General features: G+C 56.6%; 1 protein-coding gene across 2 annotated transcripts in view; it reads right to left on the bottom strand.

Annotated features, from left to right (window-relative positions):
• PPP1R37 (protein phosphatase 1 regulatory subunit 37) overlaps positions 1 to 15,192 on the bottom strand; it is a 42,866-nt gene that overhangs the window by 26,676 nt on the left and 998 nt on the right. The gene's annotated exons all lie outside the window — the stretch shown is intronic.

The following is a 15,192-nucleotide window of genomic DNA, read 5'->3' as shown; positions in this document are numbered from 1 at the left end:
GTCCAGCAAAGGCTCCAGGGATGGACACTGGGTGCCTGGAACTTCTCATTGCCCAACCTGACTTTCCTCCTCTATGAAAGGTGAGTAACACCACTTACCCTCGCGAGGTCTGTTTGGGAACTAAAGGATGTATCATTCATTCTTTTTTTTTTTTTTTTTTTTTTTTATTTTTGGCTGTGTTGGGTCTTCGGTTCGTGCGAGGGCTCTCTCCAGTTGCGGCAAGCGGGGGCCACTCTTCATCGCGGTGCGGGGACCGCTCTTCATCGCGGTGCGCGGGCCTTTCTCTATCGCGGCCCCTCCCGTTGCGGGGCACAGGCTCCAGACACGCAGGCTCAGCAATTGTGGCTCACGGGCCCAGCCGCTCCGCGGCATGTGGGATCCTCCCAGACCAGGGCTCGAACCCGCGCCCCCTGCATTAGCAGGCAGACTCCCAACCACTGCGCCACCAGGGAAGCCCTCATTCATTCTTTACCAAATGATCTGGGCTGGGCAGACAACAGAGAGCAAAACAGGTCTGGATCCCTGCCCTTGGGGAGTAATTACTAGAAAGGCAAATAATCACACAGATAAAAATGACAAATTATAAGAAAGAAAACACTCTTATAGAACAGAGGTGATGATCATTTAGATTGGAGGGAGCAACTGGGCGAGACCCATAAGAGAGAGGAACATTTAGGCTGAGACCTAAAAGACTAGTAAGAGTCAGAAACCCATTCATTCCTTCCAATATTTTTCGAGTGCCTATTCTGTGCCGGGCGCTGTTCTAGATGCCAGGGCTGCGGCAGTGACCACAGCGCTTGAACGTCCCCTCCAAGTGGCTTACGCTGGGGGAGGCAGGCATAAGACAGTCAGCAGATGCAAGCAGACAGACAGCAACCACACAAAAGTCACGGAGAGTCTCCCAGGCAGAGGCAAGAGCCAGCGCAGAGCCCTGGCATGTGCATGCTGGAGGAGCTGGGGTATAGGTTCCCGGGGACTCGTTAAGACTGCAGCGGAGGCAGACTAGATGTGCCCAGGGCCCGGGCTGCCCTGGCTTCTGCCACCTTCCACGAAGGAGCGTGACCTCAGCAAGTGACTGATGGTACCAGTCACAAAATGAGGGGCCCCACCAGCTTCACCAGGTTGCTTGGCCCGGTGCTCAGCAAACAGTGGCTGCAGTTGTGTTTACAGGAGAACCTCTCCGGAACCTGCTGTCCCTTCGCCTGGGCCTGGCCGCCACTAACATGCCCTCCCCCCGACACTGCACTGCCCCCAGGGCCCGGGCTGCTTCCCCCTCCTCTGCGCTCTCTGTTGTGGAGAGCCAGCGAAAGAGCAAAGGGGAAAGTGATTCTTTTTAAGGAGGCTCCCCCGCCTCCACCTTTCCAGCAAGGCAAATGATAAATGAGGAAAAATGTATCTGCATAATGAAATTCCAAACACTCAATATCTGAAATAGACACAGAGTGCTTACAAAAAGTCCCAAAACAAAAATGGGCACAGGGCATGAAGAAGCAACTCCAGGAAGTATGTAACTAACATGGTAACAATAAACAGGTTAACTACTAGTTAAGGAATGCTCATTAAGGGCTTCCCTGGTGGCGCAGTGGTTAAAATCCGCCTGCCAAAGCCGAGGACACGGGTTCGAGCCCTGGTCTGGTAAGATCCCACATGCCGCAGAGCAACTAAGCCCGTGCGCCACAACTACTGAAGCCGTTGCACCTAGAGCCCGTGCTCCACAACAAGAGAAGCCACCACGATGAGAAGCCTGCGCACCGCAACGAAGAGTAGCCCTCGCTTGCCGCAACTAGAGAAAGCCTGCACACAGCAACGAAGACCCAACGCAGCCAAAAACTAATTAATTAATTAATTAATTAATTATTTTTTAAAAAGGAATGCTCATTAAAACAAAATACCATCTTGGCATCAAGACACCCAAATGCAAGTATTATTCATTTATTCATTCTTTCAAAAAAAAAAAAAAATCAAGAGATACAACCAAGTCCCTCAAGGTTTCCAGTCCTGTGTGGGCACAGACAGTATGTGAGACTTCAAAGGTTCCTACCCTCTGACCTGCTAAAACCACCTTCTAAGAATTTCTTCCGAGAAAGCCACCCGTGAGGAACAGAAAGATTTATGGACAAGGCTGAACGTCACTGCATTACTCATGCAGCTGAAAACTGGAAAGGACCTAAATGCTCAGCAACGCGGAAATGGCTGGAACAAATGACAACGGCCTGACGATGACGATGGACTTTAATCACGCTTTGTAAAAAATGGAAAAATGAAGCAAAAATGCAGGACATTCAACCATATACACAGGCTCCGCCCAGTTTTATTTTTATGCATCTGTGGCAGTGTATGGAGCCAAAGAAAAGAGATGGGAAGGAAGTGCTCTGGCATTTCACGCTGACGACATTCATGCACATGTGGTGCATGTCGTTTCCGATAAGAGTCTTGCATCTAGAATATATATAGAACTCTTACAGCTCAACCAGAAGACAAATGATCCAATTTTAAAACGGGCAAAGGATCTGAATAGACATTTCTCTCAAGGAGATATACAAGTGCCCAAGAAGCGTGTGAAAAGATGCTCAACATCATCGGCTGTCAGGGAAATGCAGATCAAAACCACAATGAGACATCACTCCATACCCTCTGGGGTGGCTGGAATCAAAAGGACAGACGGTAACAGCAAGGACGTGGCGTGGAGGGAGCAGAACCCTCAGTCAATGGAGGGGAAGGACCAGCAGGGCAGGTGGTTGGGAAAACGGTCTGGCAGTTGCTCAAATGGTTAGAGTCACCAGATGCCCGGGCAATTTCACTCCTAGAAACATGAAAGTGTGCGGCCACGCAAAAACCTGAACGTGAATATCCACAGCAGCATTATTCATGACAGCCAGAAAGTAGAAACAACCCAAATGGACATCGACGGATGAAGAGAGCAGTATATCCATACAACAGAACATTCTTCAGCAGTAACAAGGAATGAACTACAGACACACACACAACGTGGGTGAACTCTGTAAACACTATGCTCAGTGAAAGAAGACAGACACAAAAGGCCATGTACTGCATGACTGCGTTTATAGGAAATGTCCAGAAGCTAACGAGACAGAAAGCAGATCAGCGGTGGCCTGAGGGGGTGGGGGAGGGGCGCTGGCGTTGCCGGCTAAGGGGTACAGGGTTTCTTCGGGGGGCAATGAAAATGTTCTAAAATTGACTGTGATGACAGATGTACAATTCTGTGAAAAACTGAACTGTTCCCTTTACACTGGTGAAATGTACGTGAATTACATCTCAATAGAGCTTTTTTAAAAATTCCAGATGGTAAGATTAAGAAGTGATTTTCATTTTCTTCTTTAGACTTTCCATCTCTTTTTTTTTTTTTTTTTTCACAGTGAACATACCTTACTTTTAAAGTCAGAAAAGAATCAAAGAAGTATGAGCTTCCAGGGTGACTGCATGCCCTTCTCCCCCAGCGGCCCTCACCAGCTCCAGGAAGGGGGTGAGGAGAAAACTGAGCCACACGCAGCACAAGCTTGCTCAGCTGCACAGTGGGCTGGAGATGGAATCTCCATTTCCCCAGAGCCCAAACCCTTTCTATTAATAATAACGTCACACAGCAGGTCGGGGCGGGGAACCCAGGTTCACAACAAGGCAGGTCTCTTCACTTGCCCACCCATAGGACGTGTCACTCTGCCCCTCAAAGGTACAGAGGTGGCCGAGAGCGGCAGAAGCCACCCTGAATGCCAGGCCATCCCTCTCCAGCCTGCTGCCTCACTTATAAAAGAAGGAGGTTATCCCTCCACACCTGATAACCTGGATGCTGGGAACAGGGAAGGGGCCTGTGCCAGCCCGGGATTTTCACAGCTGGGTGGTCAGTGAGCACAGGCGTTTCGACCCAACAGCTGGTGGCGGCACAGTAAGCCAGATGGCCCTGCCTCCCCCACTGAGCTCACCGGCCTGGGAGGTCTCCCCCCAGGACCAGACAGGGTCAGGCTGCTGTCAGGCGTGGGAGCTCTAAGCAGGGCTCCACAGAGGGCTCTGTCTCTGGGCTCTGCCAGTACCCACGCCCCAACTCTATCCTAATGGAACGACACTCACTGAGCACCTGCTCTGCGCCTGGAGCTGCGCTGGGGACACAGCAGTGACCAAGACAGCCCAGCCCTGCCCTCCTGGGGCTCAAAGTCCAGTGGGAAGACAGAGGTAGGGCAGGGAAGCCTAGGGAAGCTCAGCACTGCAGATCCCGAGGGCTGAGCCCAGGCCCAGCAGGAAGAAGACCCACCAAGCCCCACCCGCCCCGAGGAATGCAGCACTTTCTGGTCACTGTGATCAAAGTAGGGAGAGCTGGGTCAGGAAGCAAAGACCCCAAGGAACGAAGGGGATCACAGGACAAGGAGGGAGATGGAGGAAAAGGAGAGAGGATGGAGGCCTGAGCTGGGGGGCTGGAGGCTGGACACCACTGACATCCTCCACCTCCTCCTGTGACACACCTTGTTGCTGGTGGGGCAGGGAATCAGGTTACCTGCCACAAAGGTAGAAAGGCACACCAAGTTACCAAAACCTGGGCTCTCTTGCCCTACCCCCCCACGATGAGGAGGAGGTCCTGGCACTCAGTTCCGTAAACGGTGGGGGTGACCTATGGACAGAGACAGGGAAACACACACAGCGGTAAGAGACCTCACACACCACATTGCTGCACAGAAAGGGCAGTGCCTCAGCCTACAACCCACAGCAAGTCCACAGCAAAACTGGGTCTGCAACCCCAGACCTGCACTCCCACACTCCACTGGGCTGGCTAGCTTGGGGGTCTGGCAGATCTGGCAGGGGCGGTCGGTGCCCTCCTCCTCTCTTCATGCTTCCTTTCTGGCCCTGGGCTATGTGAGGGCGGGGCCCATCTAGTACCTGAGGCCCAGCATCCCACTGCGGTTCCTTCTCCACCTACCATACAAGCTCCTGCTCAGAGCCAGGCTCAGTGCCACATGCTGTGGGCACCAGGGGATACAGTGGCACCAAACCAAACCCACCCCTGCCCTCATGATGCTTACCGTCAAGCGGGCAAGAGAGAATATCCGCAGGCCTGCAGATAAACAGATCGTTGACACCTCATGGCGGGAACCTATTTAGTGCGCCAGGAAAGAAGAGTTTGCTGGTACCTGAAGGACAAGCTAGAGCCGTGACAGCAAGGCAGGCATTCCAGGACAGGACGTGGGGAGCTCCTCGCATGTAGGAACTGAAAAGGAGCCACCGCGCTTGAACCCAGAGAGGACACGGGGAAGGGAGACCCCAGTCGTGGTCAGCGACGGTGGCAGGGACCGGCCTCCTAAGCTGTTTTAGGGATTCTGCGTGGGGTGTGAAAGGCAGTGGGGGGGAAGTGGGCCGTAAGTGTGACTGGAAGCTGGGGAGTGACAAGGTCCGCTTCTTCAGGAATGGAGAAGGGGCACGAGAGGGCAGGGAGAGCAGTCAGGACTCCTCCACCTGGCTCACAGCAGAGCGAGGTGCAGGCGAGGAATGAACGGATGGATGGATGGATGGATGGATGGATGGATGGAAGCATGAACAAGTGATCCAACGAGCATCCTCCTTGGCCCCTGCTCTCCTTCGGGCCCCGAGGCGCTGGCCTGGGGCACTCGCTGGCAGACCCACTTTGCTCAGCGTCCCTGTGGCGCCTGGGTGTGTTCAGTGGTTTGCCTCCTCCAGGGAGCCCGACGGACAAGATGTCGTCCCTCACGGCGCTGCTAGGTCCAGTGCGGGGAGACGGACCCAAACAAATAACCACAGCGTGAGGAGGTGTCATGGGAACCTGGAAGAGCAGAGCAGCACTCTGCGTGGGGACGACCTGTGCGCCAGCGCAGGAAGGCGGAGCACAGGGAACCGGGACCGAGGAGGACAGACAGCAGCTGGGGAAGGGCTCCCACCAGGCTCGGGGGCGTGGCCTCTAACCTGTGGTGACGAAGGAGCCCGTGGAGGCTTTTCGGGAACAGAGGATGAGCCCCGTGCCTTCTGGTTCAAACACGGCTCCTCCCCTCACTATCTGTGTGGCCTTGGCACCCGTGAGCCTCAGCTTTCCCTTCTGGCTGCTGTGAAGAGCTTAGATCACCACCATCATCATCGCCATCCCAAAGCATGACCCTCCGCAGGGTCACTTCCCTGGCGTTTGCTTTCATCTTCCGGCAGTCCCACCCTTCCTCCCTCCCACCAGCCCTGCTGCTCTGAGAAACCCAGTGAGTTCAGCTGGGAAGGTGCTTTGCTTTGCACACAGGGGAGGGCTGCCCAGAACACGAGCGGCTCTCCCACTACACTGCTGACGGCAGCTGGCAGGAGACTAAGGCTGTGGAGAGACGGAGGGGTGGGCGTGAAGGTGGCTCACGAGTCCGACCCCAGTGGGTTCCAAGAGGGGCCCGCCCACCTGACCAGGGAGGACATCCCAGCTGGGATCCAACAAGGCCTCCGCAGAATCAGACCACAGGGCTCCCACCCCAGGCTTCCGCTGGAAAGGGAGAGGGTGTCAGGCAAGTGACATGAGCCGAACGGCTGCCAGCAGACACTTCCAAGCTGCCACCCCCACCTTGAGGCAATGGCTCCACAGCAGTTGCAGAAAGTAAGGCAGGGGGTGAGAATAACTTTACAGAGTGCCCACTGTGTACCTCCATCCACCACCAATCCATCGACATGAGGGCCTGCGGAGCGCCAGGCACCACGAGAAGTCCTGGGGACCCAGAGGGGAGCCAAACCAAGATGGGCTCTGCCTTCGTGGAACTGCCTCCCCAACAGGGGGGGAAACAACCAAAGCATGATGGCTGTCGATCATTCCTGTGGCCACCTGGCCTCGGAACCCCCTTCCTGGAACACGGGTCCCCCTCCATCTCTCCCACACCAACTGAAAACGCCAGACCCCAGCCTCCTGTTGCAGCTCTAGCCTGGAAAGCCCCCTGCAGAGGGAGCTGCCCTAACACGAGCAGCACCGGGGCCAGGGTGGGCGGTGACGGTGGCAGCCGGGAAGCGGTGACGTCCAGGACCCAGGGCATTCTCACCAGATCTGCTGGAGTTGGAGTGTGCTCCTGGCTGCGAAGGGCCCGGGCCTGGCTCCTCCCAGAGAGCCAGAAACCTTTGAAATAGACTCCTCGTCTGCCAAAATAGCTTCACGAATGAGCAAATTGTGACACAGGGAGGTTTTGGGACATGCCTGAATTCCTGCAGCTGCATTCGCACCAGGCAGAGTGCTCGCCTCTCCCATCCAGCCGAGGGTCACGGGACGGTCAGCCTGCTCTCAGAGAGGAGGGAGCCGGGCAGGCTCACGAGGGACACGACCCCATTCAACTCTAACAAGCCCTTACCGAGTGCCGGCAGTAGCTGGTTACTGGTCCAGTCGCTTCCCAAGTTCCGAATAATCTAATCCTCAATCCCCATACAAATGGGGATACTGAGGCAGAGAAGCTGGGCGACCACCTCAGGGCAGAGCCGGACTGGCACCGGCACGCTCCAGAGCCCGAGCCCTAGGCTGCCTCTCCCGTTACTGCCGTTTCACTGATACGGGAACGAGGTCCACTGGGGCTCCGTGGTCTCCTACTGGAAACTCTAGAGCCACATATTCTAGAATTCAGAATTTCCTGGCTTTTAGAAAGGTGATAGGATACCTACTATTGAAATATTACATAAGACCCCCAGCAGGGCCTGGGTCAGATTTCAGAGCTTTCTGGATCCGGGAAGTGTGGGACCTAAGGGGATTTTACAGGTGAAGCCAGTTGCTGAGGTCACATGCGGGAGGTAGTGCGAGCAGCCAAGTGCACAGCGCCCCACTGCCCACCACCTCACCCAAGGGCAGCAGGAACTAACGGGTGGAGGGGGGGAGCGCTAGAGCTCAGAGACCCAAGGAGAGAACGGATGGGGGAAACTGTCACCTTGGAAGTGTTAGGGAGAACACTGCAATGGCAAAACCTTCTGGGGGAGGGGGAGGTTCAGATAAATCTGGTGAATAAATCAAGAAGTCAAATGTCAGCTACTAGGGGTTTCCCTGGTGGCGCAGTGGTTAAGAATCCACCTGCCAATGCAGGGTTCACGGGTTCAAGCCCCGGTCCGGGAAGACCCCACATGCTGCGGAGTAACTAAGCCCGTGCACCACAACTACTGAGCCTGCGCTCTAGAGCCCGCGAGACATAACTACTGAGTCCGTGTGCCGCAACTACTGAAGCCCGCGCGCCTAGAGCCCGTGCTCTGCAACAAGAGAAACCACCGCAATGAGAAGCCCGTGCACTGCAACTAGAGAAAGCCCGCGCACAGCAACGAAGACCCAACGCAGCCAAAATAAATAAATTAATTAATTAATTAAATAAATCTATTAAAAAAAAAAAAGTCAGCTACTGGCCAGTGCGGGGCCACATGGAGCCAAGAGCCTACAGGCTCGTGGCCCATGGCTACCTCCCTGGCCCCCAGCCTCGGTCTCACCCTCCTCACGCCACACTCCCAGAAGGTTCTGTTAAAAACAGTAGGCATGCCCCTTCTGCCGGCTCCCCGCCACCCTCAGGCTAACACAGCCTACAAGGCCCCACCTGGGTGGTCCCCCCCAGCCTTCTCCAGTCTGACCCTCCTGCCGCCACCTGCAGACCTCCGACTCGGCTGTTTTCTCTTCCCAGACGCTCCTCGCTGGCTCCCTCCGCCTCCAGCCCTTCGCACACACTTCCACTGCTCCTCCGCTGGCTACTCCAGTGATTTCTTTAGGCCTGAGGTGGCCCTTCCTCCAAGAAGCCACCTTTGCCCTGCCCGTCAGCCCTCAGCTCTTCCCCGTCAGGGTCCTGGGCACCCCGGTTTGATTAGAACTGTTTACTGTGTGTCTCCCTCACTCAGCTGTGACCTCCATGGAGGCGGGGCCGGGCCTGTCTTCCTCCCGGACCCCTAACACTGGCATTCGCTAAATGAGAGGCTGCTCACGCATTCGGCCCGGGATGTACCTACCACATGCCGACACTGTGTAGCACAGGAGGAACGTGGGCCAAGGGTCAGAATAAGGACCCGATGCGGAGGACAGAGAAGCTGCGCGAACCTCCCAGGACTCCGGAGCTGTCCAAGAACCACGGCGAGCCCCTCCTGAGTGCCAGCCAGCTGGGCCCTTCACTCAGTCTGCTTCTCATCCCTCCACTACCCGGTGAGGCCGGAATCGTCGTCTCCGTCTTACAAAGGGTTATGGGTTCAAGATGAAGAAACTACACAGCATGCAGAACTGGATGCAGCAACTTGCCGAAGCTCACACAGCCGGGACACAGGGACCAAGAGCGCAGGCCCCACAGCCAGACTGCCTGGGTTTGAATCCCAGCTCCCCGCTGCCTGGCTTTGTGGCGACCTCAGGCAAGTGACCTCGCCCCTCTGAGCTTCTATTTCCTCACCTACAAACCGGAAGGAATAGCACCTACCTCCCGTGCGGCTGGGAGATGTAACAGAGATACACACTCAGCCCAGCAGTGGGCACGTGGGAGCAGTGAGCAGTGACTGCTAGGGTCACCCGCAGAGCAGGGACTTCGGCCTGGGCCCCTCTATGCTCGACCGCAGCAGGCTGCCCGCCCAAACCACATTTCTGCAGTTCCCGCAAGTCTGACACTTCAATTCGCTCTAAAACAAGTCTATGAGGCCAACCCCGGCCAACCCCCAAACTGAGGTCTGGAAGGCAGCCCTGGGACTGAGTGCTGAGTGGCTGAGCTGAATCAGGGGCCCTCAGCAGAAGGACAGCCAAACCTGGCCGTCTGGGGAGCTTTCTAGAAACACAGACTCCTGGCCTCCATTCCCAGAAGCTGCCGCAGTCACGGCCAGTCCAGCCCGGGGCGTCTGGCTCCACGCTTCTTAATACTTTTGCAGCCAAACGCCTGTGAGAGACAGGAGACGCCTGGCTCCCAGAAACATGCGCTCACACCGCCGACGACCCCCCGGATGACCGTGTGCAGAGCGCCCGCGGTGAGGGGACCCCGTGGGGCCCGAGAGCTCCTCCTCGGGGCGCTGAGGGAGAGCCCTGTCCGGGCACAGGCCAATCAAGTCCTCCCAGAAGCTTTCTCCCAAATGCCACGGCGGCACATGAGATCTGACGGAAAACCTCACTCTCCTGCCACCCATCGCCCCGTCTGGCGCCCCGAGCCCTCCTGGGCGCCAGACAGAGGTCACAGAGGTGACTCTCGTGGTCTTCGCCCTTGAAGAGGGAAACACGATGAGAACACAAATAAAGTGCAGGGGGTGGAAGGAAGGAGGGCGGCCCACCTGAGCCCCAGGGCGCAGAGGGCCCGGCCTGGCGGAGCAGGCGCTCCCCACACAGGCCCGTCCACACAGTCGGGTCCCCACGGGGCAGAGGGCCGGGGAGCCGGGCCATTCTACAGAGGGGACCAAGGCTCAGGGGGCAGCCGTAACTTGTCGACAGTCATGGCCAGCGTCTGAGAGGCTGCAGCTAATGCTTTGAGTCTCGACTCTTGGTGCCCTTGCTGCCTCTCAGGCTGGGGGAGGGCCGAGACAGGCTGATTGAGTTTCAGCTCAGAGAGACTGGGCAACTTGCCCAGAGTCACCCAGCTTGGAACGGACAGGATCACCCTGTTAGGGATGTCGGGGCACTCGTCTCGGAGGAGTAGGCCTCTGAGGGACAGACAGCAGGGTTCTGACGAGGGAAACGCTGGGGGAGACAGCACCGCACTGAGGGCGGGGGTGGAAGGCTGGCAACGATGGAATAACGAGGGGGACACCCACCGAGTGCTTGCTGTGGACGCTGTTTTCTCACTTAATCCTCACCACTCTGAAGAGGTACTAATGTCAGCTGTATTTTATAGACAGAAGAATCACAGACAGAGAGAACAATTGCCCAAAGTCACACGGCAGAGTCTACATGCCAACACCGGCAGTAGGAGGTGAGGTTGGGCCCACATGGAAATCTGGGCGAAAGCATCAAAGCCGCCCCCCACAACCCCACTCCCTACTCCCCAGCAAGACCACCCACCACTTAGGCTAAAACGAGCCATTAACTAGTAAGACAGCCTCTTCCCACCATTGACAGGTACCTTCTCACCAGTCCAACCGGTTTCAAGGACTAAATTTGCAGCACAGGTTTCAATGAGAACAAACAGTAAAGCATTTATTTCCATCCTCTCTGATCATCATTTAAGAACATCATGGCCTGTGTAGGTATAGCTGGTTCACTTTGTTATAAAGCAGAAACTAACACACCACTGTAAAGCAATTATACTCCAATAAAGATGTTAAAAAAAAAAAAAATATCATGGCCACTGTCCCCACCACGCCTCCCCCCACCCCACCCCAGCCTCGAAGCTTGGGTGGCTAGAGGTGGGCACGTTCCGGCCCCCTGCACCTTGCAGACACCTCCACTTCACATGAGGCGCTTCCTGGTGGGCACAACTCCCCTACCCCCACTCCAGGACAGACTCCGCAGGCTGGAGGTCAGGGAGTGGGGAATGAGTCATGGGCAGGGCTGGAGGGAGGGGGAGACAGCCTCCCAGACCACGGCCGGTGTCATGTGCTCTCCGATGCCTGCCTTGCAAACCCCGTGTCTCCTCCCCACATGGCGTTCAGCTGGGACTGGGGAGACAGCTGAGCCTCAGGTCATTCTCGCAGTTTGGTCTGAAGAGTTCCTGGTACACAACCGGCCCTGGTCCTCAGAGGAGCTGGGAACACAGGGCCTGCCGCCACGGGACTGGGGGGCGGGGGCGTGCACCAGGCCAGCCCCTCCTCCGCTGGCATCCGCTTCCACCCCCCCAGGGAGAGTGGAGCGCACCCGTGCCCAGCCTGGCAGTACTGAGGCAGCCTCCTCCCCAGCGTCACGCCCGTCCACTCGCAACCGGCTTGCCGCAGAGACCCTGCCCCACCAGGTCCACGCCCTCCATTCAGACACCCTGGGTGGTCAGCAGGGCAGGGATCACAAGTCCACAGATGAGGAAACGAACAAGCTCAGCAAGAACAAGGGCTGTGCTGGAGCCGCAGCACGCGGCGGCCGGCGCCGCCTGGAAGCGCGCCCTGGCTAGCGGGACCCCAAGTATGGCCTGGCCTCACCCCCTCCAAAACGGCTGCACACATGCCCCTGGCGCTCATTCAACCATGAAAACTGTTGTGTCTTTCGAGGGGCTGAGTAGAAACGAGGACAGACAGTGTCTATTCCCCCATTCCGGCGGGGGAAAGAGACCACCAAAACGAAATAAACACGTGTGGTAACAGCAGATGGCCTTTAGTGCAAGGAGAGAATAAGCAGGCCCCTGGCACTGGCGGCAGGCGGGGACACCATGTGACATGGAAGCCAGGGAAGGCCCTTCTGAGTGCTGGGCCGGGTTGAGCCTCTGTAGGCCTGACACCCTCCTGCACCATCTCCCTCCTTCAGATGTCTGGTCTCCAGGAACCCCCCCCAACACGTGACCTCTGACAGGGCCTGATGGGGCTCTCGCCTTAGGCAGACACCCCCAGAGGCTCCCACCCAGCTGGGCCACCACCTAGCCTCAGTCCCAGCCCTCCTCCACCCCAGTCAGAGGCTGTGTCAGGGCCCAGCTGAGCTCTCCTCCCAGGGCAAGGCTCTGCTGAACGGGCGTCCTGTGCTGGGGCCCCAATTCCTCCAGTGGCTGCTCGCTCCCAGCCCCCAGCTCCCAGCTCCTGCACCTCCTGGCCCAGGCAACTTCTCCAACTCGGCGATGGAGAACAGCTTCTGAAGGACCTCTCTTCCAATTCAGATCCGCCAGCTCCTCCCTCACCCTTGGCCTTGGGGTCGTGTCACCACAGCAGGCCCCAGAATGACTCCTTCTCCACGCTTCCCACTAGGGCCACAGCTCAAATGACACCCCCTGTGCTTTCCCACAGTTTACAGACCAACTCCAACGAATCTCCTGCCCCTCCTCCAAGTCTGGCCGGCTCCTCCCTGAAGCCCCCAGCCAAGATCCTTGGCTCTCTCAACGAGGCAGTCCCTTGGCCTGATCTTCCACAGCCTGGGGGGGCGAGCCTCCACCTCTCGCAGTCCCAGGCCAGCCAACCCCTGCACCGTCCTCCTCAGGCACGGAGGTGAGCCACCAGCCCCTCAGCACTGCCAGGCCCGCCAAATCCCATCATCCAAACTCACCAACTCCACCAACGCCCCCTCCTCTGCCTGGGCCCAAGATCACCCAACTCCTTCCCTGTCAGGTCAATTGCAACCCCTCTCCCCAGCCCAGACGGATGAAAAAATCGATCCATTTCTCCATGTCATCACCTCTCCACCTCAGACCCACTGACTCCTCCAGAGCGTGAGTCCACACCAGTCCTTGCCGTCCCTCCCTAAACTTCCAGGAATGGGAGACTCCCCCAGCCTGTGAGCTATCACCACCTCCACCCCTCACCGGGGGGGCAGACCAGTCAGCGACCATCCTCTCAACCCCTCCCAGCCAGACGCCAACTGACCCTCTTTCTCGACATTCTTCCCGCCCCCCCCCGGGCCCCCCCCCCGAAACTCCTTCACTGCATCTCCACAACTGCCCACAAGAGGAAAAACAACAACAACAACAAAAACAGAACCGGACTGAATCTGCCTGGATAACAGCAGCTGCTATTTATGTGGCAGGAACTTACAAGGACTATCTTATTTAATCCTCACAACTACTCCACAGTAGAAATTAGCACCTCCATTTGCAGAGAAAGAAACAGGAGGCTCAGAGAGGAAAAATGGCTTCCCCAAAGCCCAAGAGCTGGTAACACACAGCTGTTCCCCTTCTGGGAACCTGCAGACCAGAAACTTTCCCCCACTCGCAACCCCTCCCCGCGCCAGAATCTCCAGCTACGCTAAAGCCCACAGACGGAACATCTTCCCCTCGCCTTGCCCCGAGCCCACAAGCGGACCACCATTCTGGCCCTCTCCTGGAAGCCCGTGAGCGGAGACATCCAGGCCCCAGCTCCGTGAACCAACTCCTCTAGGCTGGCCCCGAAAATGACCGGTGGCACCTAACATCTCCCCTAAAATGACCAACAATGACTGCAACTTTATGAAGCCTCATCCTGGCCAATCACTTTCCACACACAATCTTATTCAGTCCCCTCTGAAACCCTGTGACGTGAGTATTCTCACCCACTTACAGACGGGGAACTGAGGCTCCGAGGCGTTAGGTACCCAGCCTGAGGTCATGCTCTGGGTAAACGGGAGTCAGGACTGAACTGGAGCACCGGCTCGTCACCATCCTGCTCTGCGTCTCCAGGTCCTTCCCGCGTCCTGCTGAGCTCCCTGGACTGGATATCACGCTGTAGCCGAGGCCCATTCCAACTCTTCCCTTCCTCAGCCCCAGTCCCCCAAGCCCTCCAACCCAAAAGTGCCCGCCTACTCCCGGGGCCAAGAGCCCAGGGACTGGGCTGGCTCCCAAGGCCAAGAATTTTAAATTAACCACCATCTCTTTAACAATAAATGGCCAAGATGGCATTTATGGTGGTTCCCCGTGTGTTCAGCTTCCAGTTCCCACGTCTCCCACTCTCACATCAAAGCCACCAATTCCTCCACTGCCCACAGACTAGCAACAGTTCCTCCTCTCTCCCCAGGGCCAACAGACCAACGTCTGTAGAGCCGGGGGCAGGTTGATCCCTCTCTTCGCGGGCTCCATCCCAGCAAGACTGCCAGACCTGGCCAGGACTCAACCCTGCCAATCCACCCCTGAAGCAACTTTCCACCTTCCCAGCCCTACGGATAAAACACACTCTTCCAACTGCCGTTTCAGTTTCAACACTGAGCCGACCTTCTCCAGAGGACATACAGCCCATGGACTTGCTCTCTCCCCCCACACCTCAAGCCACCAAACTTCTTCAATGCTCTCACCTTCAACTGACTGACAACTCCAATTCCCCGATGCTTCCTCAGGGGAATTAAAAAAAAAAAAAAAAACCCTCCTAGAGCCAGGCTCCAAAGTTTCTCTGCTCCTGAATGACTGACAATGCTCTGCTTCCCTTTTTTTGGGGGGGGGGGGGACGGAGAGGAAAAGGAGGCACGCAGTGACTTTTCTTCTTCTTAATGCCAAGACTGACTATCTCCTCTATCTTACCCACCCCCAAAATGACCACCAACTCTGCTACTTTTCTGGCAAGTTTGTTTACTTTGACTCCCTTTTCCCAACCCCAGGATCTACTGACTGGTCTAGAGGCATAGTCCAGGTTTATTCCTCTTCCTTCTTTCACCCAAGGAAGTGAACCACATGACCATCCCTTGCCCCGAGGCTTGCAGACCAACAGGTTAACCTTTCT

The sequence above is a fragment of the Balaenoptera acutorostrata genome, chromosome 19, assembly GCF_949987535.1.
Source record: "Balaenoptera acutorostrata chromosome 19, mBalAcu1.1, whole genome shotgun sequence".
Classification (NCBI taxonomy): domain Eukaryota; kingdom Metazoa; phylum Chordata; class Mammalia; order Artiodactyla; family Balaenopteridae; genus Balaenoptera; species Balaenoptera acutorostrata.
The sequence above is the reverse complement of the archived record's forward strand: the minus strand, read 5'-3'. Positions and strand labels throughout refer to the sequence as shown.